The 25266-nt window shown below is 41.2% G+C and overlaps 1 protein-coding gene across 4 annotated transcripts in view; it reads right to left on the reverse strand.

The window, feature by feature from the left end:
• Positions 1–25266, reverse strand: part of PXYLP1 (2-phosphoxylose phosphatase 1) — a 112747-nt gene that overhangs the window by 86051 nt on the left and 1430 nt on the right. For all 4 annotated transcript variants that reach the window (XM_086754990.1, XM_086754987.1, XM_086754989.1 and 1 more), the window contains one exon: positions 24941–25030. The gene's annotated coding sequence lies outside the window, so the exon portion shown is untranslated. The remainder of the gene's footprint in view (positions 1–24940; positions 25031–25266) is intronic.

Here is a 25266-nt window from a genome sequence, read left to right on the forward strand (position 1 = left end):
GGAAAACAAATGCTGGAAAGTTGTCAAGTGAATCATCTGGAGATTCTCCAGCTAGGACTGGATTTATGAACACTAGAGGAAATTCTGCTGTCCCTTAGGCAACAGCTCAGGTGCAAGAAGTGAAGCATAAAATCTAATTACCTTAATTTTGCAAGGCCCATAGCATCAGTCATAAAATTATCCTGCCTTTTTAAATATTCATCCTCCTAACTGGTTTCGTTCCAGTGACTTCATTTTAAAGCCCCCCCTGCAACAGTACCCAAATTCATTTGCACAACTATGTGTTATATGAGTAGGTCAAATTCACCACTGTACTGGGCATAACTGCCAAAGTTAGTAGAGATCTGTGAAGCTGTGAATGTGGCTCACTAGCTGTTCTCCATTAATTTAAAGTAAAGTTATAAAATAGATATGACAATATTAAAAAATTAAGAAGGTTCAGGGCTTGCACATACACCTTGTTCATTTCAAAGTCCAAAGTCTGGTAGGTGTTTCCCTTCATACTATTTATGCCACTGTCTATACCCTGGAATTAGACTTGCTGATCAGAGCAACTGAGAAGAGAACCTGTCCCACAACTAAACATACTTTCTGATTTCCAGCAGAACAGAGCAGGGAACTAGAATGAAAAAAAATTCTCTTGAAAATGTGACTGAAATAATACCATTCTTCCCACTACTTGCTTTCTATTAAGGGTTGCTTTATTTCCCAGTCTGGTGGGCAGGTAATACCACCACAGCAGCACATTTTGTGCACAAAGTACTTTTGTGATACAAATAAAACCAGGTATCAGTGAGAGCAGATCATACCAGAAAGCAGAACTGCTGTTGTCAGAGTAACCTTGGGGTCAGTGAAGCATGGTCTTATTTTGTTAACACTTTGAGAACCAGCTACACTATTACATTCCCTTCCCTTTTTGGTCAAACAGCACTATCATATATGCTGCCTACTCACACCAACATCAGCAACCTACTCCTCTCTGTCTGTCCCCCACAGAACTGAAGGGAAATAGCACAAGTTGCTAATTTCCAAAATGAGTCCTTTTTGTTGCCTTGCTATAAACTCATTCCAAGAACCAAGGCTGGCAGATCTCAGGCTGAGTCAAGGCAAGTGCTTGATAAGCAGTTGCATCTGTCTTAGTTCATATGCCTCGAGTTGAACACCTGCAATAACACCTGTCTTGGAAACACTGGTATTAATCTGAGTGAAGGCAAACAGTTCATGTGGTTTTGCTTTATGTTTTCAGGTATTTGGAGATTCACGCTGTGAGGCATATTTTGAGTCAGAAATTGGTCAATGAAAGCTCTGTGAATGTCTGATTTCCACTGTCTCGTCTAGGCTATGCTTTTTGCAGAAAGGGGACGGTCAAAGCTGAGTTGTGAGCAGCTGAAAGTAATTCCATTTATACACTTGCAAATATTTATTCATCCTCCAGGACAGGATGAATAAGTAGGTTGAGCCTACTTAGTCTTACCAATTACATTTGTCCCAAAGTATTCTTGGTCCATTTAACTGTGACCATGGCTGATCTGCTTAGATATACCACCACAGAGTAGCATAAAGCTGCACCATGAGGTCGCCCCGGATGTGGGCACGTATTTCTCTATTTCACCTACTTCTACCCAGTGTATGCAGCCCTCTCTGGTGATGGAGACTCATAAGCTTCAATCCTATCTCCTCCTGAGGTGCAACAAACATCTGCATTGATATTGACATTCTCCTAAATGCTAGCAGAGTGATTTTTGTTCAGTTCACACTTCCCAGAGACTAGGGACTCCTCTGCATCCCAAATTCTATTGTAAAATGATTCTGTTCTCCATGACAAGTGCAGTATTGTTTTAAAACAGATTATGAACTTCCATTTCTGATGCAAATGCTTAGTGTTTGATATTAATAACCCTTGGACAGCACTTTTAGATGCACTTTTAACTATTGCAGCTAACTGAAAAGCTCTCATGACCAACTGAGCACTATTGCATTGGGATCTGAATGCATGATCTGGCCCATTTCAGCTATTCCACATTCAAAGAGGTTTGCTGATTTGTCCTGTCTCTCTGAGGAAGCAGAATCCCTCTCTGTCTGTAGATTTATCCTACAGACTTTTCAAATGGAATGAGATGATAAAGGAAGAGATCAGAATAGCTGTTGAAGTTACACCCAGCATTAGCCACCAACTGCTGTCTGCACGCCCCATGTCATGAGGGGATATTTGAGACAGTATTTCACCTGTAGCAGCAAAAGAACCAGGCAAACAGGAAGCCTTGTGTACACCTAGCATAAAATCTGTATTTGTCTAAAGTATTGCTAGCTTAAGAACTGCCTTGTTGTTTTCCTTTCTAATGATTCAAATAAGCCTGGTCAGCAGAAGTGAGATGGTCCTTTTTTGCTGTGCTGCCATGCACATTTTTCACCCTTCCATTTGAGAAGCACTTGAGAAACTGAGCTCTGTGGTTTAATTAAACAGAATGTGAGTGACTACAGCTGCTTGGGTGCATGTGGGTTTGGCACCCTGGCAGACAGTACAACAGCTACCCCAGACATCTGCGCCAACACACCTCATTATTAGAATGCAGTAACCCTGCTGCTGTTGTCCCGCTCGCTGCTGTGCTGGGGCAAAGACAAGCCAAACACTGCAATAGTCAGTTGGGACTAGAGTAGATGAAGCACTTTAACTTCTGGGAATACAGACTGGCCCTACTCTTTAGAAAAACATCCATAAAGCTGCATATCATGTCTTTGTCCTTTTTTTTTTCATCTCTTTCCAGCCACTACTAAATCTATTTGATGTTTGAACCACTATGTGACATCTGATTATTCTGATACTAAGTTTAGATTGTTTGAGCCAAAATCTGCAGAAAAATATGGGGAGTATATGAATGGAAAATTTCTAAGCAGTCATTATTTGGAAAATGAAGTCTCTGATCCACATTTTTTATGACTCATACAACAGAGGTTATATAATTTGTTACTAATATTAGAAATGAACTGTGGGGTTATTTTCAAAAAACTGCCTGTTACCATCTTTACATAAACAATCATCTGTTAGACTAACAGAGGTGTGTATTTTTCAAATTCCTTGTAGAGCTAATTCTGTGTCTAATGCTTTTGAAACACACAAATTCCATTTCATGTACACTGTTATATCAAAGCCCCACCAAGTCAGCAGAAACAATCCTGTTGACTACATGGGCTCCAGATGGACTTCAGAGAGCACAGTTTTCAAGCCCTTTCAAAGGGAAGGGCTTGAAAGAAGGAATATTGATGAAACTACTGGTTTTCCAGATTATATTGTGTGTTATGTCTCAGACTTCATAAAATATGTTTGTGCTTCGCCATATTTAGTCATCAGCAGAAACAAGTAGTAACTTTCCAAAAGCTACACTGTTGTTACACCCTCAAGATAAAATCTGCCTAGTAGTGGTAGTAGGAGCAATAGGATAGTACTAAGTTTTTAACTACCCAATGCATACTGAGTAGCTAGAAGGTACTGTTACAATGCCTTTGCAGCTATCTGCCCGATATGTGGCTTACACACCGATCTCCGAAGTGGTGGTGGTGTTTCTGGTTGTTTTACTCACCCCAGTGCTGAGGAGCCTTGAAATACACCAGCTTGTGCTTTTACACTGCCTTCCCCAGTGCTGCTGCTGCTAACAGAACCGCCTGGTTTTCACTGAACGATTTCTGAAACATTTATAACACACATAATTGCATTGCTGCTTTTAAAAGGGCTACAGTTTTCAGCTCTGCCTTGCTGGAAGGCAACATGAAAGCCTGACAATAAAGCAAGTCCTTGTCTGCTTCTGGTCAAATCCATCTGTGCTACAACACATGAGTTCTAGGCTTTTGTACCACAGGTTGGGCCTGCTTCCAGCTGGGGCTGGGTTCAAAGGGAGTGGGTAAGCACGGTTCAAAGCCTGGCAGATAGTAACTTGAAAGCAACATGGAAGACGAGAAAGTGCCGGTTGGTTTGTAAGCATTTGGGGTGAGCTACCATATTCTTTACACATCGCTGTGGATTCACTTCTTTGACGGAAGCTGCAAGGACTTTGATAACTGGCTGAAAAAGAGCACATTTCCAGTTCAAGCTCTACTTTGCCTTATCAGGAATTGTCAACACAAGATTTTTTTCAGAGCTATTGCATGTCAGATAAGCAGGACATAAAGGCCAAATTCAAATCCTGCTACACGTGAAAAGGAGGGGAAGCCTACATTACAGCTTTAAGGTTATTTCTGGCCTAAACTAGGAATTCTGGATTCCCATTTTGCAATTTTTTGAAGAACTGATTATTCCTTATAACCTCTATGCTTTTCCAAGCCAAGCTCAAAGATGTGTCTCCTGCTGAGAAACATAAAATCTAACTTCAGAATGAAATACAAGCTTTCCATGACGATGCAATCAAACTCTTAAGGGAACTCACCACACCACAAGGGAATCAAATCCAAGTGCTCCATCTTAATCTTGAATATCAGACTCAGAACACTGCTTCCTTCATCTCTGTTACATTTCTACACAGACCATACAACTTTTTCTCTCTCCTCTTTTATTCACAGCAGTGATACTTTCAGCAAAGCTTTTGCCAATGCAGTTGAACGCTCTGGGCTTTTGCCCTGCTACCAATGATTTTCCTCTCAAGGATATCAGCAGGCTGTTAGCATTAGCAAATCCAAAGTTCAAACAACTATCTCCATGGCATTATAGTTCCTCATAAATTCCTTTTTGTTCTTGAAAACAAACAAGCTAACCAAAACAAAGCCTCTAGCCACTCACTGCATTGAAAAGTTCTCCAGTGTCTCTGATTTTTACTTGTTCTCTGAATTTTCAGCTAAGGAAAATATCTTAATATAAAACCTCTCACATTGGCCATGGCTCAATAAATAAGTTCTCTTTGTTTTAAAATTTTAAATTTCTACTACTTTCCATTAAAAAAAATTCTCTTGCATAAAAAGCAAACAGTGCAAGGACCATTTACCAATAAAAAATAAACCACTGAAAGAAAAGGAAAGTACGCAATGCTCATTAACAACAAAAAAATCCAAGCAATGACACAGCATCTTGGGATTCAGGCTGCTTAACTTTCTGGCCATCCACTACTTGACAAGTTTGGTGCCTTCTTTTTCTGAATTAACCCAGGGTTGAACTGTAACTACTCTCCCTGTCCAGTAGAGCCATGCAGCAACTGTTCCCGTGTTGCTGTGTAGTCTTCCCTCAAAGCAAGGACGTCACTGACTGACCAGTGTGGGGACAATCTCCAACCACCCACCTGTCCTCCGCTCCCTTCCAGCCCAAAGGCTCCCCGTGGAGAACGGCTGGTGAGTCACAGCATGGCCACAGTCAGCAGCCAAGGGGGAGAACAAAAAGACAGGGAGGAGAAAAGTCTTAGCTCCTCTGCCTTATCTCCTTGGAAGCACAAGCCGGGTCCCTGTGTTTAACAGGGTTTTACATATTTCTTGGGAAAGCAGAGCCTTTTAACTGAACCTAAGCCTTATGGATTCTGCTGATAATAAAAATTGTTTTTCTAATTCTTCAAAGTACATTTCAACACAACTAATGGTACAGCACTAATCCTCCTCTCCCAATAAACCTCATTCAGAGATTATTGACAGTGTATTTACATTTGGTACTGCACTACGCCTTAGCCAAACTCTGACTTAGCTCTTTCCTGTTCCTTACTAGCCTGTAAGAATTATAAGAAGAATATCCGCTTTTAGATTTACATTTCCACATATCAGACTGGCAGTTTTAAGAGCACAAGCACAGATCACTAAGGCTTTGTTCTGCTAGGCTTTGTTCTGTATATCTATCATAAATTCAGGCATACTGGATGCAAATGCATGCCTGCAGAAATAAAAGTTTATCACAACCTACTTGAAAAGCTAGTCTTGGATACTTTGATTAAAGTTTGGAGACATACCTTTAATGCTGATCAATGTGCAGATCTGATTATGAAAGTCCCACAGTGTCTCACTCAAAATGCATGTTTTATAGGACTTCATAAACAGGGCATCAAGCAATGGAAGGAAAGGTAGAAACTGGCTGCCTTTGCCCTGAACCTTCAGGAATAACTCACTGTCGTAGTTCAGAAGCCTTCACAAAACCACGACACTCACCAAGCCTTTCCCAAAAGCAACTGCATGGTTATGGCTTTGGGGTCAGCAGGTGAGTTTGAACCACTTAAAGCTTAGTAGTAGGAATAAGCTCAGTAGCAGAAATGTTTTAAAAAAGAAAATAGGAAAAATATCCTATGCACTGAGCTATTATCTTCCAATATAGCCACAAATTGATAGTGCTTTTGCAATATGCAGGTATCTACTTCCACTACAGACAATAACTTCAGTAAATTAATATTACAACAAAACCAGAAGTTCACACAGCTACTGAACTGTAACCGTAGACAGCAGCCACTTCACAGTTTCACTGCAGTTTTCTCCACGGTCTGGATTGTGGCTAACAGAGTTAAAACAAGGCATGTGGACAGAGCTCCAAGCACTAGAAAGCCAGTTTGCACTGCTAATTCATTTGGGGACTCCACAGGAACAACTCCATCTTCTGCTATAATATGTTAATATAAATGGATGTGGCAGGCATTAAACATGATCTGCGCATTTGCTGTAGGCAGTTCCACTTTGAAATGCTCTAACAGGAATGTTACTACAGTGGGACTCATTTGCTCCCAACCTTGCCTCCATCACCGACTAGACATAGGAACAAGAAGCCTTTCTTGCTTGGCATGAGTTTGGAGGAAAGGACAGAGAGGAAGAGAAGAAACATCAGTGCAGAGATAGGAAGACTTCTATTGGCTTAGCACTTACAAAAATACAGCCTGTCTCTTTGCTTCTGCCAGGAGCCTGGAACAAGAGCTTCTGTCAACCTCTGTACAGTCAGTAAGTTTCTGCTCTCTGGCAGCAGGAACATGCATTTTTGCCTCCAGGAGGAATGCGAGAGCATCATGTGAATAGGAGTGGTGCAGAGTCCAAAGGGCTCCAGCAGAAAAACAGTCACAATATTGATGAGAGCAGCGTACTAGGTAAGTTGAAACCATCATTGAAAGGAAAAGGATTTTGCTTATCTGGGCAAATATGAGAAAGGGAACTGTTGTCAATTGTAACTGCTCCAGTTCCAGGTCACAGAAGCACTTGGCACTGAAGCACTGTTTTGAATCCAGCTGGTTTTATCTGAGAGTAAATGCCAAGGAAGGAGGACAGGCAGTGTCACTGGCCCACTTCTCCCTGAATTTTCTGTGAATTTAGAACCTCCTAAAAGCTCTCCTCCTCCTCTCGTTTAAGATTTAGTAACTTCTCAGTTAGAGTTTAGTAACTCTGAGTAAACTCAGAGTTTAGTAACTTCTTCTGAGTTAGACTCCCTGCACAACATCTAATCCTCAGTATCACGTTCTCATTTTTTTTATGTTACAGTTTCTAAAAATGATATGTAATTGTTACAGCAGCCACTGCAGCCTGTCTTGAACCAGCTACAGCTTTATAATTTCTTGCACTGTGGTTCCTGTAGCAGCAAGAAGCTTTCAGCGATGCCAGACACCAAGTCTTGTCCAGCAGAACTGGTCTTGTGGTGGATGGCTCCGCTGACCTGCACTAAGGCCTGATAAGTATTTCACATAATTGCCAAATGTATATTTCATATACAAACGTCAAATGCATTTTTGGGTGATAATTTAATTATTCCAAAGGTTACCACTCATTTCCTTCTGAAGTTCATCTTAAATATTTGACAGCATTAGCAATATCATTCCGACCGGCTAATCTGGAGCACTGCTAGTGAGAAGCAAGCTTTACCTCTGTAGGCGTTCCCCGATGCCCAAAACAAACTGCTACCATAGTACTGTAAAAAAAGGCCATTTTGGCCTTGTTTCTTGAACATCCTCTTGGTAACTGAAGACAAATAATTGCATTCTGGTGGTGATTTGGAAGCCTCTAAGCCTTGAATACTTCAACTCTAACGGTATTACTGAGTTGACTAATTGTTGCAAATGCCATCACATTTGACTGATGCCACTGCTGCTTTGAAAAGTGTGGGGTTAAGGTGCTGAGCAACATTTTTGTGACAATGCCAACATCAGTTTCACATAGGTTCCTCTAAATGAATATAGATGGTTTAGCATCTCACCAGCACATGTTAGGACAGGCAGAAAGGCGACACAGATTCAGTTTAGTTGAGATGAAGGCACATTGTTTGGTAGAATGAAAGCTCTAACAGGAACCACAGTGGTGGTTCTTCAGCTACTAGAATTTACTAACTATCCACGGTGCCTTTTTCCCTTCATATGTAACATGGAGACTGCGAGGACTTGTTTCTGGGCCTTGCCCTAGTTATCTGTGAGTAAAAACTGAAGAGCTACCTCCCACTTTATGAGGAGAGATAGTGCACATATTGGAAACCGGGGGTGGCACCAAACTACGCAGCCAGTCTGTGGAGAGGTGTCATGCAGGAGCATGCAACGTCGGTGTCACTGGCACTCTCTGTTGTCAGTGTCTGCACACTCACAACAGGACAGCGTCATTCCCAAACTCAAGAGCTAGTTTCTACCACTGCCCCTATGAAGTTTGATTGCGTACGTGGCCTTCAGGGTATACTGCTGTCAAACATATTTCTATTGAAGAATTCAAAGACTGCTGTAGATGACGTAACTGCTGACTGCAAATCTTCAAGTTGCTTGAATTCAACTACATCCTTAAGCACAATTAAGAACTCTCACGACCTTGTGGCAAATCTATTGCAATACATTTAGGCTGAAATATATTGCTCGATATTTTGAAGCTGTTTCTTACTCTACATCTAAAATTCTTGCGGGCAGGCTCTAAGCAGTTGCTGCTGGTGCAACAGGGTAGAAAGCAAGAATATAGATCCCAAAATATCAGGTGTTCAGCTCCCTATTTTTCTGTTACAAGCTGGAGTAAAGGCAACCATATCTTTTGAGTAAGTACCTTTTTACCACCTCTTCCTAAGCTAAGTAGAACTTTACATATCTAGAGAACTTATAGTAAAGTGTTTATCTAATACAAGGTAATTTAAACAGTGCTTAACACATCCTGTCTAGAAATAAAGTGAGCTAATCTACCATGGGGGTAATGCAGCATTATATCTGGTCTCTTATCCTCAGAAGTATTTAATAAACCATGTTACAGGATACAGTGAAAAAAACCACAGTCTAGCTGGCTGGTTCTCTAGGACAACACTGCAATAGAAGGAAGGACCCCTACAGCTCCCAAATCATCTAGCACACCCAGTCTGTAATGTCACATAGCAAAATCTATATTCTCGTATTTGTCCACTCGTTGTTGTTTCTAGTAGGGCTGTGGCTGGAAGTGCACAGCTGAACTGGGACACCATTGCCCAATTCAACTTCTGGAGTTGTCCCTCCACTTCCCAACAGTGACTCACTAGTTGGCTAGGTATGCTAACATTTACAGCCCACCTCACATCATTTTCAACCTCTTATCTGGCCAGTCAAGTTTTCTGGAGGATGTTTTACAATACAATCGGAATCCCTCAGACTGCAGGATCCCTACTTTCAAGAATTACTTTTGTTGGTAGCATTAATATCTATCCCTTGCAGACTAGTCTTAGCCAAGACACTACAGCCAGCCACTTTGTAGCAGTGCCAGCTATCTACAGCTCTTTGATTTCAGCTTGAATTGAAGATATGTTTAGTATTTCTAAAGAATAAAATGTCTTCAAGGAAGTGCATGTGATACATCACAGAGAAGTAAAAACAAATTATAGATCATACGCATGTGATTTGTTGTAGGATGAATTAGAAAAGATCTGAGACATCTGTCCTCAAACGTTATATTATTTTTAAAAGTCACTTTGGAAGTTATTGAATAGCCTAGGAATGGAAGCTTTACAATTATGATTACTGATGACATTTGGCTTTGTAAACATTATTGTCTTCTCCCTCATCTGAAATTCTCTGTGCTTGCTTTAATCCCAGCAGTGATTTTTCTTACTTAGAAAAGGAAGAAATAGTAGTCCGATAGCTTAGACTGACTGTAACAGGGGAGGGGGATTTGTTAGGAAGATCCAGATATCTATCTAGAAATTACCTTTGGTGCATTCGCTCAGCTCTCCACAGTTCCTAGCTATTGGTACTCTGGGAGCTCAGTTCTCCACAGCACTGTTCTAATTTTACATTGGAATAAGAGGCTGTTAATAAGACTGAAACATGGACAAATCTTTTTAGTCTCATTATCTCCAGAAAGCCAAAAGATTAAAGAAGAAAGTTACAACAGAATAACAATTTGAAGGCTTACTTTAAAGAAATCTGCTTTATCTGACTCACACTGAAGAGAGCACTGCTTTTACCCGTGCCGGTGTGCACTCTAGCTGCCCTGGGTAATACCGGCACTCCCTGATCTGCCTGCTTACAGCCCTGACCAGTGCCCAGAGGTACTGCTGACTGGAACCAGAGCACAACTAAATAAACTTTCTTCCCTCTACTTGAGGCTACAGCAAGCAAGCAGAAGCCTGGCTGGTGAATGTTCTCTGCTCTCCTGCCTCTGCAACTCTTCTGTGCTCTGAGTTATCTAGGGGAGAAAAGAAGGCCCCACAAATAAACAATGATCCTCACATTCAGTCGATCATAAAGGCTCAGCACTGCAGCAGCTCTCATCTCATTTTGCAGAGCTTTTCGGTGCTGCAGCAAATGAGAGGAAAAGAACGTGGCACCTCTTTTCACATCAGACTTGTCTAGGTGGTGGTGGTGGCAAGGTGACATTGGTTTTGGGGAGAAGGAGGAAGGTGGCACAGCCACTCACAGTTTGGGAAAGAGACCACATGCACAAGTCATAGAATATTCTTGAATTCAGACTGCTGATGAAAATAATCTCCAAGTACTTCTTCACTATTTACTGCTTTATAGACTCCAATGCAAGACAATCTCTATTATAGTCAGAAAGGTAACACACAATCACCCATACAATCCAAGTGAATCTATCTACAAACCCAGACATGTCTGTACGAATAACCTTTGGTATCATTCACTCAGCCTTATTCCTGACTGTAGCTCTGTACACAAACCTCCCTCTTGAGTCTAGAAACATACGTGGCTCCATCTGTCTCACAGCTGACCATGCCTTCTTGCATAATACTTGTGCAGCATCAAAAACAACGTGAAAAATCCCCATCAACTACCTGAGTGTGTTGTGTTTTGGCTCACTTTTCTAACAAGATGTCTGTAAATTTTCTGAACTACAGCCCAATGACCACATCTGTTGTGGAGCAGACCACAACCTCATAAAGCCCCTCGTACTTCTCTCCTCTGCAGGCTCAAGACTACCGACTCTTAGAATCAGAACAGTCAACCTACTTTCTAGTGTTGAGGACAATCTCACTGCCAAACCACTTCTCAGCAGACGTTCTGATTCAGCATACACTTTACCTGTTAAACAAGCGCCTCAGTGATGGTACCTCTGACTAATGAGGGTATCATTGTTTGGGGCCTATGAAATAAGGCTGGGAACCAAAATATCTCCTTTGCCTGAAAAATGATACACACACAAAAAAAACACATCCAAGGGAGACAAAAACCACGGTATTTACCAAGTCTACTGGATTACAAGGCAGTAGAGGAAAAAAAAATATATTTACATGAGACAGCCAAGATAAAGATCAATGGATAAACACTGCAGCTTCATCCCACAGAAGTTATCGTTGCTGACAGACACTTAGGAGATCACACGCTTAGGTTCCATTTAGAGCCTGAGGAACGGAAGTGTCACGTTGTTTCAGGTTTGCCAAGTTTTATTCAAATTGAAGTATTCCCTTTACACATATGTGCATCACAACCAACTTTCATTCCAAATGTTGAAGTCATGCTGATACAATTGGAACAAACACTGGAAAGTCAATGAGGTTGAAAAAACCACCACTTTCTGTAAAGCAGGTTTGAACATCGATATTTTCACTCAAAATCTACACTGTGCTTTCTACAAAACAAGTTTGAACACTGAAGTTTTCACTGGTCACACCTGTGATATATGGGATATAGACATAACCAATTATTTGGCAGCTAAATTCACACCCCCATTTAAGAAAGGAAAAGGCTACTGGACTGGAAGAAGCTTGATGTTTACCTTGCTTTTAATTGATGTCTCCATTACCTGACCTCTCAGAAAGACTATAAAAGCAAACATCACAGTACATGTTTCTGGCTTGCCTAATCTCTCCCTGTCCAGGCTGATTAATTTCGGTTGAAGATCAGCCAACACAGAACTGTAACTGATCCCATTCAGTGTGAATGAGGTTTTGTGTAGTCTGAGGAACCATAAGTGTCACATTGTTTGAGGATCGCTCACTTTTATTCAAACAGAAGTATTTCCTTCACGCACACGTGCATCACCTCCAATTCAGTGTGAGAAGTCGCTTGGTATGGCCAAAATCGGTGGTGTTTAGTGCCAGGCCAAAGATCATTAAGGTAAATTAACCCAAGCCTCTATTGAGATTGGAGCCCAAATTCCAACTACTGCAGTTCTCCAAAACTGTAGTCAAAATAGTGGATATGCTTATCCGACCTGGTGAAACATAAGCCTGTCTTCTGATCACCTAATAGTTTGATTAGGAGGAGTTTTGTTTTGCTTTGTTTTGTTTTGTTATTGGGGTTTTGGGGGGGGAGGTTGTTTGGTTTTTTTTTACAAACTGCTGCCTAGTTGCATATTGTTGACAGCATGATACACGCTCCTTTGCAGCATTATACACCAGTGTTGCGAGCAACATACTGCTTAAGCAATAATTTTGTTTCTTCTAAGCAGTGACAAAAATGAGGGGAAAAAAATGGATCTATATTTCTAAGTTATTTTTCTTTCTTTCCAGAATTAGGCTAAGATTGAAAATTAACTTCCACAGCAATCCATTCTGATATGACAAGCGAAACTACATGTTTCTGAAATGACAATAGCAGCTGTCAATGCTGGAAAATTATTAATATATAAAGGTTTCAATATATATTTGACATCTGATTTTGAAAACGCAGTTCCTCCTTTTAGAAAATCTCACTAATAACTACAAGCAGGAGAACGCAAAAAGTGCAGAACAGTTTTCAATAAGTATATGTTAATCTCCCGCTGTAGCTGAGGAAGAATCACAGATAAATGCAAATAAACCTAAACTGTGGTCCAATAGCACCTGTCGCTCCAGCCAGCAAGTCGGCTTTGTCGGGGGCCCAGCTGAAGTGTCTCTATACCAATGCACGCAGCATGGGGAATAAACAGGAAGAGCTGGAGATGCGTGCACACGAGCATGGCTACGACCTCATTGGCATCACGGAGATGTGGTGGGATGACACATATGACTGGAGTGTCAACATGGAGGGGTATAGGCTTTTTAGAAAAGACAGGAAGGGGAGACGACGAGGGGGTGTCGCTCTCTACGTCAGCAACCAGCTGGAGTGTGTGGAGCTCCGCCTGGGGATGGGGGAGGAGCTGACAGAGAGCTTATGGGTCAAGATTAGAGGATGGGGATGGACAGGGGACGTCACGGTAGGGGTCTGTTACAGGCCACCTGGCCAGGAGGACAGAGCAGACGAAGTGCTCTATAGGCAGATAGGAGCAGCCTCACGGTCGCAGGCCCTGGTCCTCATGGGGGACTTCAACCACCCTGACATCTGTTGGAGAGACAACACGGCAGGGCACAGGCAGTCCAGGAGGTTCCTGGAATGCGTGGATGACAACTTCCTCCTGCAAGCGGTAGAGGAGCTGACAAGGAGGGGTGCCATGCTCGACCTTGTGCTCACCAACAGGGAGGGGCTGGTGGGGGATGTGAAACTAAAGGACAGCCTTGGCTGCAGCAACCATGACATGGTGAAGTTCAAGATCCACAGGGCAGCAAGGAAAATACATGGCAAGCTCTCTGCCCTAGACTTCAGGAAGGCGGACTTTGGCCTCTTCAGGGACCTGACGGGCCAAGTGCCATGGGAGGTGGCCCTGGAGGGAAGAGGGGCCCAGGAAAGTTGGTCCATATTCAAGGAGCACCTCCTCCAAGCGCAGCAGAGGTGCATCCCGATGAAAAACAAGTTGGGCAAAAAGGCCAGGAGGCTGGCGTGGATGAGCAAGGAGCTCCTGGACCAACTGAAAGTGAAAAAGGAAGCCTATAGAGGGTGGAAGTGGGGACAGGTAGCCTGGGAGGACTACAAAGACGCTGCGCGAGTGGCCAGGGATAAGGTAAGGAAGGCCAAAGCCCTGGCAGAACTGAATCTGGCCAGGGATATAAAATACAACAAGAAGAGCTTTTATAGGTACGCAGGGGACAAAAGAAAGTCCAGGGTAAATGTAGGCCCCCTCCAGAAGGGAACTGGTGTCCTGGTTACCCAGGACATGGAGAAGGCTGAGGTTCTCAATGACTTTTTTGCCTCAGTCTTCACCGACAAGAGTTCCTGTCCCACCGCCCAAGCTGTAGAAGGTGCAAGCAGGGACTGCGAGGATGAAGAACTGCCCATTGTACTCGAAGAGCAGGTTCAGGATCATCTGAGGGACCTAAAGGTGCACAAGTCCATGGGACCTGATGAGATCCATCCGTGGGTCCTGAGGGAACTGGCGGATGAAGTTGCCAAGCCAATACTGGCTATTGTATTTGAGAAGTCATGGCGGTCTGGTGAGGTCCCCGATGACTGGAAGAGAGGGAACATAACCCCAGTTTTTAAAAAGGGGAATAAGGAAGACCCGGGTAACTACAGGCCGGTCAGCCTCACCTCTGTGCCTGGCAAGGTCATGGAGCAGATTCTCCTGGAAACCATGCTAAGGCACATGGAGAGCAAGGAGGTGGTTGGTGACAGCCAACACGGCTTCACCAAGGGCAGATCGTGCCTGACCAATCTGGTGGCCTTCTATGACGGGGTGACAGCATCGGTGGACAAGGGACGAGCAACTGACATCATCTACCTGGACTTGTGCAAAGCTTTTGACACTGTCCCGCACAACATCCTTCTCTCTAAACTGGAGAGACATGGGTTTGATGGACGGACCACTCGGTGGATAAGGAGTTGGCTGGATGGCCGCACTCAGAGAGTGGTGGTCAACAGCTCAATGTCCATGTGGAGACCGGTCACGAGTGGCGTCCCTCAGGGGTCCGTGCTGGGCCCGGCCCTGTTCAACATCTTTGACAGCGACATGGACAGTGGGATAGAGTGCACCCTCAGCAAGTTTGCCGACAACACCAAGTTGTGTGGTGCTGTCAACACACTGGAAGGGAGGGATGCCATCCAGAGGGACCTTGACAGGCTGGAGAGGTGGGTCCGTGCCAACCTCGTGAAGTTCAACTAGGCCAAGTGCAAGGTCCTGCACCTGGGTCATGGCAATCCCAGGCACAAATACAGGCTGGGCAGAGAATGGATTGAGAGCAGCCCTGAGGAGAAGGACTTGGGAGTGCTGGTGGATGAGAAGCTTAACATGAGCCGGCAATGCGCCCTTGCGGCCCAGAAGGCCAACCGCATCCTGGGCTGCATCACGAGGAGCGTGGCCAGCAGGTCGAGGGAGGTGATTCTCCCCCTCTACTCTGCCCTGGTGAGACCCCACCTGGAGTACTGTGTCCAGTTCTGGAGCCCCCAACACAAGAAGGACATGGACCAGTTGGAGAAGGTCCAGAGGAGGGCCACAAAGATGATAAAAGGGCTGGAGCACCTCTCTTATGAGGACAGGCTGAGAGAGTTGGGGCTGTTCAGCCTGGAGAAGAGGAGGCTCCGGGGAGACCTGATAGCGGTCTTCCAGTACCTCAAGGGGGCATACAAGAAAGATGGGGAAAGGCTGTTTAGTAGGGCCTGTTGCGATAGGACGAGGGGTAATGGTTTTAAAATAGAGGGGGGTAGATTTAGATTAGAAATTAGGAAAAAAATTTTTACGATGCGAGTTATAGAACACGGGAACAGGTTGCCCAGAAAGGTGGTGGAGGCCCCATCCCTGGAAACGTTCAAGGCCAGGCTGGATGAGGCTCTGAGCAACCTGACCTAGTCAGGGATGTCCCTGCTCCTTGCAGGGGGTTGGACTAGATGACCTTTGAAGGTCCCTTCCAACCCTAACCATTCTATGATTCTATGATTCTATGTTAATATTTGCCACGATGTATCAACAACCCTTTGTTAGTTCCTCTATATGCTCTCTTTAATAAGAAACCGAAAAAGTCAAGTCTATAATCTTCATTCAGTGGCAATCCAGCAGTTTCCATGATTTTCTATAGTTTTTCACTATATTTATGGAAGAAAGTTGCACATGCATAGCACAATTTATTTGCTGTTCTAGGAAATTCTCAAAGGAAAAGAGAAGTATCAGCACATCCTTGGATCTCCAGTCCTTTCCAACATGTGACTAACCCACAGAAAAAAAAAAACAAACTGTCTTGGACTGACTCTAGGACGAATTTTTTAAAGGCAACTCACAGAATTAGGAAACAAAAATCCCATATGTTCACACTAAATATAAGTTAGGTGAAATTGGAAGTCTCACTTCTAACATTTACCATATGTTCAGATCTAAGGATTCCCACACTCCCCCAGCCAATTTAAATATAACGCTGCAATTTGCTTCAGTAGCTCCCTTGCATAATACGGAATGACTGTTTCCTGCAAATGCCACACACATTTTTCTTGCAATGCTCACCAGCAGCTTTTCACACATATATTTCAAAGGTGGTTTGGACATACTCTGATGAGGGTTACATCGATAGCTATTCTATAGGGTCTCAGCCTGATAATGACAGGGGAGTTGGGTTATAACCTAGGGGGATTGTTTCATTGTTTTTTTTTTTTTTTTTAACAACAGGCAATTAGTGTTCTTACTATGATAAACCCTCATTACTTGCAAACCTCCGAGAAAAATACATTCTTAAATTAAGTGTATGTTTACCTTAAGGAAGCAGCAGATATTGTAATCTTAGATCCAGCTCACCATTAACTTACTGTTCTGGAAATAATTGTTGCAGAATGTACAGTAACTTTTCCTCTAAACACTATGGATTTGGTTTTGTTAGCAGTCGTTCAGTGCTTATTTCTTAAAAAAAAAATCACTAGTAGAAAAAGCCATTCAAAAGAGATCTTTACGCATGGCTAAAACACAAACTGCTACTTCATTATCAACATTTCTCTCATAACAAAATCAAAATGAGAATCCACTGTTAACATCTCCCCCATCATCCAATAGATGCAGTGTCTACAATTAAATTTGACAGTTACTGGAACAGAGTGGTATGCTTTCCCTCTCCATCCTCCTTTAGATACTGGATTGGAACATATCAATTTCTGAGGATTATTCTAACATCCAGAATAATGACTTCCATCATTTGAATATTCTTATTATTGACACAATAAAAATCAGTAAAAGACTGTGAAGGACAGTGGGATGGAGCAGTAAGAGCCGAGCTGCTCCCTAAGTGGAGGCTGGGGGGAGCAGAGGATGGCCACGACACAAGCTGGACAGCGAGCTCACTCACGGGGCGCAGTCCCTTAGCATCCAAAATTGGTGATGACAACAGGTCCTGCCAACAGTCCAGTAGTCATCAGGCAAAAGGAAGGTCAAACTGGGAAATAATTCATGAACAGGACTAGGAACAGGTACAACACGTGTGATGAAGCTCAGGCCCAGGTCTAAGCTTAAATAAGGCTTTTGGACCCATGCCCTATAGCTGGATCCATGCCATCTCTTCTAGGATCTACTGCTGAAAACTCAGTCTCATACTGGGTTCTCCAAACTTCAGCCTTTTCTTTCTAATATTCTTTCCCACCTCTAAAGAAAATAAAGTTGAAATACAGAGCCTACTCTCATCCACTCTCTTAATTCTGCACCATTATTACAGTGGGGCTGTCCCTTCCTTTCTTTGCAGTGACAGGTGGTGGTTAGTAACTAGAGCTTGATTTATTGTAACTGTTTGTAACTTACTAAAAAAAATAATTCAAAACATCTGCTCTAAAGGAATAAAGACATAAGCCTCGAGTTACACAGCAAACTTTCCATCAGACTCCACTTCATGTAAAAATGTGGCCAAACATCTCTGAACTTCAAACTTGTGCTCTAGTCTGGATAAAACTCAGTGACAGACAAGGCATCAAACTTTTGATCTATCCTTAGAACCTGAAGGACAAAGTCAGTACTGTACTACACAGCTGAATTTAGGAACATTTGAATTCTGTTTGGAGATACTTGAAGCACATGTGTATTGCATAATTACATACCAATTTGGCTTTGTGAACACATAATAAATTGCTGCTTTGCTCACATGGCAAACTAAAATCAAGATAAGATCCAAATCTAACTGGAAGAACATTGTGGGAAAGAATAAAGAGTATATTCTTAGCCAGAAGTTCTTCTATTTTGAGGGATGGAAATTGAAAAGATTCTTTTTAAAAAGAGAGATGCAAAGTTTCATAGTATGATTAAAAATATGGGTTTTGAAATGTAGGTCACCAATCACGCTGATTTGTACAGAATTTCTATTTAATTTATGGGGAGAAATACATCCTCATAGACATGCTTTATCACGAAATCAAGATAATCAGTGAAATTCCCTCATCACTATGGTCAGAGATAAAAATTAAATATAGTTCTTCCCAGCACAGCCACTAACAATCTAACTCCAAAACCAGTCAAGAAAGATTAATTTGTCAAAACCATTTCCATCAGATTTCACTGGTATCACATCACAAAACACACTGCAGTTTCCACAAGGCTGATAAGACCAAATTCATCCAAGCTGCAATGTCAGCAAGGCTAAGGGACTTACAGCATGATATGAATGCAACTACTTGAGGTTTATTGTGCCCAAACTTACAAAAAATGTGCAAAAGATTTTTCGGAGTATTTTCAAGGAACTAGGGCTATAGAACTCATTTGATTGGACTGTGTTTGATTAGAGAACAGGTTTTTAAAAGTGAGTTCTCCAGAGGAGAGGAAATAACAGCTCTGACAAAGAAAGAGTTATTGGGGCTTTGCAACTAGGGCTGTGATGTATCCCCAGAACTTACATGAGCCTATGTGCAGGATATAAACTCCAGAACAAGTGAGGATTTAATCTGTTTGACCTAATGCCCTCTCCCAGAGCTACCATTAATTGCACATTACAATCTCGTTAATATGTTCTCAAAGGTCAGGTAAATCACTATTCCATAAAATCTTGAATAAAACAGGTCAACTTGAAGTTTCTTTTTTTTTTTTTCCACTGTTAAACATCTTTGAAATTGGCATTGCTTACACTATGAGTAGGTTCTCTTCATTTCTTATAAGTGCCTTTTCTGGGCTAAGGAATCACTCCCACAGGTTGTTTGGGGTCAGGAAATCAACTACCATCTGATAACCTATCACTCTTTAAAAAAAAAAAGCAAACTTTGTTCCTCCCCACTCTCCTTTTCTTGAAGTAAATGAAGAGACTGTCAGAAGGATCTGGAACATGACAAGCCATTTCCATAGCCTACAGAAAACAATGAAGACTTCATACATTGAAAATAAAATTTGAAGCCATATTTGCCTCGTTAGGATAAACAACCTATTAACAATGCTCTACATCCTCTGTTTGTAGCAGCAGCTCATCTAACACTTTTCATTTTAGTTATGCTTGCTACACTTCAAAACTGAGGCTCTAACTGAGCTTAGCGTCCTATACATAATATCCAAGGTACAACCCAGGAAACAAAAACTATACTGTGTAGCTACGTACCAAACCTTCAAATGCATTATCTCTTAAAAAAAAGCAAAGCCTCCTTGCAATACTTCCATAATTGGTTCATTAGCAATAATGAAGCTTAGCTCTCTAATGTACACCTGAGTCAGCAAATTCCTTGTCCGGGCTTAGACAAGCTAGAGAAGTAACTTCTCCTCCAGACGGAAATTAATTATTAAGCCACATTTATCAAGTGAGAGCAGCAAGATGGATGACTTCCTAGGCAACTGCTAGTGCCCTGAAAACACTTACGTGGCTTTCATGCACATCTAAGCTGGTTGGATTTGCTCATCTGTCCAAATCAGGCTGCCTACATTAAAGCCTCAAGGCCAACACGCCACAGAGACCACCACGTGCCGCTGCGATCCCTCCCCTCCACTTACACCCAGCCTCTCCCAATAAACACAGTGAGGGTTACTAGCCACAGTACTACTAAGCTCCCTGCTTTTGCTTACTCCAGCTGTGCAAAACCTATGCAGTCACACATTCACCTTTTCTAAACAAGTAACTCTTCCTTCTGCCTTTTAATGAAGAACTGAAGGAGTTTTGCTTCATTCTATTTCGGAGTGAGTAAATTTCTCAAATTTTTCAAGTTTTCAAAGTCAGGAAACTAGTTTCCAATGCATGGGACATGGTTTATGCATAGCTCTCAAAGGAAGCTAAGGCCAAAAGCCCATGCTTTAGAGGTGAGCTGAAACAGAAATGCATGATGGATTCAAATCTTTCAAAAGAGGGTAGGGTAACCTACCCATCTTCTCGCAATTTGAGACTCATCTGAGCATAAGGTGCATAAAGTACTTCAAATTTTCAATTCTAAGCTCCAGATGCTGTAGAAAACCACATCACAGACTCTCACTCCTTTTTCTCAACCTGCATTTATTCATGACCTCTGGTAACTCTGCTAATATCAACCTTTAGCTTATGTAGTATTTTACTCTTCTGGTTCCTGTAGCTTATTCCCTGATGTATTTATAGGCAGCAATCTTATCTTGTCTTAGCCTTATTTGCCCAGTATAAACAAACCAAATCTTTTAAGTGTTCTTTGATATGATAAGCCATCCATTCTGCAGGTAACCTGAATGGATCTTCTGTACATCTGATTCAGTTTGAATACACCTATCTTGAAAACTGACAGCCTAATTCACGCAAAGTGTTCTCCACAGCTCTCACAATGGCCAAGTACAATAGAATTAACTACTTCCTTGTCTCTCCGGTAAGTATCTGGTTGTTCCCAATTCTAAAATCCAATTTTCAACACATAGGGCTTATACCCTCCCTAAAAAGCACTTCCAGGTAATGATATGACCTATCCTGTCTTCACTTTGCATTTGCAAATCATCCTGCCTTCTGTTCTTTCTCAGTCTTACATATACCTCTCTCCCAGTCCTCATTTTCATACTATTGATACCTTGACACCTTTTTTAAAGATCAACTGCTCTACTCTTCTTCTGTCCCTACTTATTATCCTTTTTCCTTCTCCTCTTTTGCTTTATCTTCTGGATATTTCCTAAGAGATTCTGTAAGCTACAAACTTCAGATAAACAAACTGTGAGCAACACAAATGCACGTGTCCTCAAGGAACAGAGGCTGCTCCATTCTCAATAAAAAGGTGGCCTAGACAAAGTAGAGAGGAAGTGGTTTACCAGTCTCCCTGCTGGCTTTCTTGGTCAAAAGGTTACTTCTAAATCCGTCAGTGAACTGTTCAACGGTTTCGATTAAACATCTGACTTGTCTCATTCTGCTTCATTATTTGTGAAATGGAGTTAAAAATATATTCATATACAGATTGACTCAAGAGTATTGATAAAAATCACAGCATTTTTAAAATTTCTCAGAATAAAGTGGTCAGCTTTTGCTCCAACTCCTCCTCCATTTATACCATTACACCAAGTGACTTCCACCATTTCAAAAGAGGAAAACAAGCACACTGATTTTATTCACTTTCAGAATCAGTTTATGAGCTAAAAACTTGGCTTTCAATGTCTTGCTACAATTCCAGACTCAAAAAATAAAATATGTCCAACTCCTGGCAACAAAAACCTAATCCCACCATTTATGCTGATGGTATTTGTCACTCAAGTCTGAGTCACATAGGTCAGAAAACAAGCTATTTATAGGACAATCTTAAGATTTTGGTTTGTATATGTCTAAAGTTATTTTCATTGAAAGGCTCTCTGAACATACTAGCAGAGAGAAAAGGAACACTATGTGAAAGCACATCATCTCCCTTCATTTTTAACAGTTTATGGAAACAAACTAGATAAAATATCAGGAAAATGGTATTTAAAAGAAAAAAAAAACAAAAAACCAAACCCTATCTCTTATGCCACATACTAAAACCCATCCAGTTTCTTCCCAGAGGCTTAGTTTACATCTAAATTTAACCTTTCTGCCAGGTCTTCATTAGCAGTAATGAGGCAGTTCAGTTTCTCAGTGTCATTAATAAACACTAGGTCAAACCTAATTTCTCAGCCAGGCTTACAGGGAAATTAATGCTGGCTGTTTAACAAACTGTACTTCATCCCCTCACAGATGTTTAGTCTAACGACTTCTAAAAATGCACTTCATAGAATACAGAAAAGAATATGAAAACTGGAAGCCTTAGTCACCCAATATTCCTTTCCCAAAGCACAACAGTCGTAGTTTAAATTTTCCTTTCCGTCTTCCTTGTGCTTCACTTTAAACGGATTGACACTAAAGCAGGAAAGCAGCTGTTAAACACGCGGTGATAAACATGAAGGGACCTCGTCAGCTCAAGGGACCACTGGGAACTGATGAGAAAAAAATCCTAACTTGCATTAAGACTGCGCAAGAAAACAACTTCTCCGTTATTTTCGCCAACAAGGCAGTGAAAGTAGACTTGAGTGTACATAAAGCTTCCTAGTTTTCACCAATACATACTTTCATCCTACAAGATACAGGCATTTTGCTTTGCCTAGCTGATTTTAAGGGTAGTTGGAGGAGGTAAGTAGCTAAGTAAGGTGCTGGGGAATACCTTTTTGACATGCCTGCTCTATGCTATGTATGCTATAGTGAAAGGAAGGAGAATAACTCTGGGCCCAGATATGCTAAATATGATTGATTGGAATTAAAATTTGTTGCATCAAGATGAAGAACAAATACATCAGAAAACATTCTAATATTACTCCTGAAAGCAGTGGAAATTGAGGCATAGCCTCCTTCTGTAATGACATCACTCCCTGTGCAGTGCATGATACACTCATTCTTATTTTTTCTGAAAGAAATAAAGGAGAACCTCGTCTATTCCCAGGGTGGCCCACACCAAGTGCAGTTACACAAAGCATTAGTTTGTGAAATTTAAAGAAAAATACACAACTTTCCATTGTGCCAAATGGAAAGTGCTCTGACAATTTCTTAGATCATATGTGTTGAGTTCCAAGAAACAAAAAATACTTAAAGAGGACATCATTAAGTTAGTGGTGACAATTTTGTGAAGTTTACATTCATTTATTCTTCTGTATGCTCTTGACTGATTAGAAAGACTAAAGAAAGTGAATGAAAACTTAACTTCATAGGCTTGAACTCTCAATATCCATAATTTTCAATTCTACACATCTTACCATTCCTGAATACATGTATTTAAATGGAACGCCTTAAAACATCTCCTCTAGCTTTTCATGATGACTGGAGAAAACCAGAGTACAATGGATGGGATGGTCATTTGAAGAAGCCATAAAAGAGATTAGGAAATGGTAGTTCCTAGGAAGAAGAAATACAGCATACCACAACTGTGCCTCTTAATGTGTTCTGAGCAACTTCTGCAGATTGCCTTGGTCAAGGGAAGCTGGTTTCCTCCATCTCAGTACTCAGCATCTCAGGGCCAGCAAGTTGATAACATGTTGTGCTTCGTGAGGCCCTGAAAGTGGCCTCTGCCTCCAGCTCAGAGGAGCACCACAGACAACATGTTCTATTCACGTGAGGTTCCCTGAGCCATGGCCTTAGGTGAGCTCTGTGTCACTGTCTTCTGTTCCTCAACCTCAGTTCTCCATTCATTAACATGAAAGGGATTTTGGTTTTTTTTTTATTTTTTTTTTCATTCACACCAACTTGAGGAATTTGAAGAGACTGAAGGATCTTACCTACTTTTCGAGTTCCCCGGAGATAGAAATTTCCCTCTCTCCACATGAGGACGTAATACATATATCCACGACAGCACGCTATCAACAAATAATTTTATCCCACAGCAGAATTTCATACAAGGAGAAGTGGATTAAAATGGTTCAAAAGCAAGATTCCCAACTGAATAAACCTTGTTTTCACATTTCTTAAAAGGAGAAAATACATTTCTGAGAGCTTGGTCAGGAAAGGGAGTAATGTATCACTTAGATAAACAGAGCATCTAAGAAAGTTAAATATTGTTTAGTGCAAATATTATTTAACAGGGGAATTGTTTTCTATTGTTTTATGAGGGTTAACCTTGGCACTGGCAAAAGATAGCAAGAGCTTGTTTAAAGAACACTGAAGGGCAAACAATGCCATGGCTACACTAAATCTGTGTTTAAAATGCAGAGTTATGATCTCATTTCCTATATATTTCAAACTTGTGTAATGTGGTCATATAAATATTAGAAAAATAGAGGGTCATTATAACCCTAACAAGAATCCAACACAGTAGTTCAGAACAGAAAGATAAATGTGATTTTTAGATACCTAATTGAAAAACAACAACAGAAATTCTCCTGCATGGGAAAAATGTACTATCCCACTTTAAGTTGCCATGAAAGAGTAAGAAAAAATAGCTGTATAAGGAAAGTTAGGAACAGTTTTCTATTGCTTTTTTTTTAATACAGAAAGCCATTGATGAAATTTAAGAAAGGATGTTTTCTGTTCAAAGACTACAATAGGAAAAGTGCAGCGCACACGATGTGGGTGGTGTCCTGAGAAAAATTCAGAGCTAGAAAACATTTAAAAAGGGCTTAATTTTTTTTTGTCACACTTTTGTCTCCTTATTGCAACTTTGTTGAGTCCTATTACACTCCTTAGTTACACTAAGCATATAGGAAAAGTAAGTCCAAAACTCAAAGGAACGTTTGTTTTTGGTTTTTTTTTTTTAATTATTATTTCTACAGAATTAAGAGGCAAAAATGACAGAGCATTCAGTAGGAGAGTTACTCAGGTTTTGCAATAAAATTCTAGAAAAAATATAGAATCTTACAAATACTCAGATTAACATGATCTTTTGAAAATGGGACTTCATGCAATTTGGATGCTTTTATTTATGTTCTGGGCTCCCAAGTATAATCTCAGGTGGCATTTTCTCTCCACACTTACCTCTCTTTGATGGATGAAAGGGGAAATGCATTGTAAGAATCCATACCCATCAAGCATTATGGGATATGCAGTCCAGCCAGACAGTCCAGCCTAGCAAGGAGGATAGAAGAAAAAGTAGTGTTAAAGACAGCTCTCAGGCAACGCTGCAAAATCATTTTGGATCAAAGTGCTTCAGACTCCTAATAATAATAAAAAATATTTATGTTTGGGCCTTTTAAATCTGTCAGTGGAATACTTAAAACTTCTATTAAAAGAATTTTTTTAAAAATTACAAAGCATCTAACAATGTAAATAAAACATTTCAAAGGCTGTGCTTATTCTTACTA

The sequence above is a fragment of the Chlamydotis macqueenii genome, chromosome 9 (genome assembly GCF_036417535.1).
Source record: "Chlamydotis macqueenii isolate bChlMac1 chromosome 9, bChlMac1.mat, whole genome shotgun sequence".
Lineage (NCBI taxonomy): Eukaryota > Metazoa > Chordata > Aves > Otidiformes > Otididae > Chlamydotis > Chlamydotis macqueenii.